General features: G+C 40.3%; 1 pseudogene; it reads right to left on the bottom strand.

Moving 5' to 3' along the window:
- Positions 1-1,101: 1,101 nt before the first annotated feature.
- LOC100407784 (rRNA-processing protein FCF1 homolog pseudogene) lies at positions 1,102-1,697 on the bottom strand (annotated as a pseudogene).
- Positions 1,698-2,432: the final 735 nt, after the last annotated feature.

Raw genomic sequence — 2,432 nt, forward strand, 5'->3', positions numbered from 1 at the left:
ATATTTATGTGATGAGAACATCAACTTTGAAATTAAATACTCCATTATTAAGTATATGCATCACACTGTATAACATAACTCAAACTAAGTATAAAACATATTCTTCCTATCTGAAATTTTGTACCCTTTGATTGCCATTAATTATTTTTTTGAGACAGCATTACTGTGTCACCCAGGCAGTGGTGCAATCTCAGCTCACTGCAACCTCTGCCTCCCAGAGTCAAGTGATTCTCCTGCCTCAGCCTCCCCAGTAGCTGGGACCACAGGCACAAGGCAACACACATGGCCAATTTATTTTTTTGTATTTTTAGTAGAGATGGGGTTTCTCCATGTTGTCCAGGCTGCTCTCAACTCCTGACCTCAGGTGATCTGCCCGCCTTGGCTTCCCAGAGTGCCAGGATCCCAGGCACGAGCTACCATGCCTGGCCTAAAATTTTTATGAGACAAAATATCAATTTCAAAAGAGCATCAAAAAGTGAGCAGGCCAAGCACGGTGGCTCAAGTCTACAATCCCAGCACTCTGGGAGGCTGAAGGGTATTTTCCGTAGTAAAAATCCAAAAGTTACTAAAAATACAAAAAATTAGCTGGGTGTGGTGGCAGTTGCCTGTAATCCCAGATATTCCGGGGACTGAGGTAGGAGAATCTCTTGAACCCAGGAGGCGGAGGTTGCAGTGAGCACCACTGCACTCCAGCCTGGGCAATAGAGAAAGACTCCATCCCGAGGGGGAAAAAAAAGTCTTTGTTTCTACTAAATATACCAAAAAAAAAAAAAATTTAGCTGGACACTGTGGCTCGTGCCTGTAATCCCAGCTATCCAGGAGGCTGAGGCTGGAGAACCGACAGAATCTGGGAGGCAGAGATCACAGTGAGCCAAGAGGGCACCACTGTACTCCAGCCTGGGCAAGGGCAACACGAGTGAAACCTCATCACCTCATCACAAAAAAAAAAAAAAAAAAGAGTGAGCATATTTAATCATCCTCAGCTCATAATAGAGCAAACAGATCAACAGAATAATAATTCACACTATTGCATGTGTAATGAACTGGCAACAAGAGAAAGTTGGTTGAAGAAAGAGGAACTGTGTCTTGTAAGAATTAAAATCAAGGGGCTCCATAATCATCTGACATCTGTTCAACATTGTATCTATGGTTAGAAATGTATGTGATAGAAACTCCAGGAATCTTATGGATTCTTATTTTAAGGTCCGGGTCAACTGTGGCCACAACGTAACACTTATGGTGAGTTACTCTCTGTAATAAGCAGTCATCTACATAGGTTCCTTTGTGTGTACATGGTAAACGTTCAAATCTTGGATCCTTGGCGATCCTTAGAGCCACTTGATACTTCTGCCCCAATTTCTCAGTTTCAGCCATTATCTAATCAGTTATACAAGGGATACAGTTGGCATACAGACAGTCCATCATTGACTGCACTAAGTCCAGTTTGGCTTTTATGGAAACGTTGATAATGTTGGTATCAATGACGATGTGGAAAGGTGGGCCCAGCTGTGTATTATATTGGAAAATAAGCAGGAAGGGTGTTGAGGAACTTCTGTTTCCTTTAACATGCTGGAATCCTTCTTTTCTTTTTAGGTTTTAATCTACCCTTTTCTTTAAGCTTCTGATCTCTGAGACTAAGCATTCGCTTCATGGTCACATACTTCCTTGTTTTCTTTTGCTTCCCCATGGTCAGGCCACACTTCCGCCCATGTTTTAATGGGGTTGTTACTACTTGCTGAATTGTTTAAGTTCCATATAGTTTCTGGATATTAAACCTTTGTCAGATGCATGGCTTGCAAATATTTTCTCCGATTCTGTACATTGTTTACTTTGTCGATAGTTTTTATTTGCTGTGCAGAAGTTATTTGGTTTAACGATGTCCCACTTGTCTATTTCCTTTTCTGTTGCAAGCACTTTTGGAGACTTTGTCATAAAATCTTTGCCAAGCCAAAGCCCATGTTCAGAGTGGTATGTCCCATATTTTCTTCTATGGTTTTAATAGTTTTAGGTCTCATATTTTTGTCTTTGAGCTAATTTGATTTTTGTGTTTGGTGAAAGGAAGAGGTCCAGTTTCAATCTTGTGTGTATGGCTAGCTAGATATCGCAACATCATTTATTGAATAGGAAGTCCTTTCCCCATTGCTTGTTACTATAGATTTTGGTCAAAGGTCAGATGAATTGTAGGTTTGCAGCTTTATTTCTGGGTTCTCCAACCTGTTCGGTTGGTCTATGTGTCTGTTTTTGTACCAGTACCATGCTGTTTTGGTTGCTGTAGTTTCCCAATACAGTTTGAAGTCAAGATAGTGTGATTCCTCTGGCTTTTTCCTTTTTGCTTATAATTGCTTTGGCTATTCATGCTCTTTTTTGGTTCCATATGAATTTTAGAATAGTTTTTGTCCTAAATGTGTGAAAAATGATATTGGTCATTTGAT

Source organism: Callithrix jacchus, chromosome X, assembly GCF_049354715.1.
Source record: "Callithrix jacchus isolate 240 chromosome X, calJac240_pri, whole genome shotgun sequence".
NCBI lineage: Eukaryota > Metazoa > Chordata > Mammalia > Primates > Cebidae > Callithrix > Callithrix jacchus.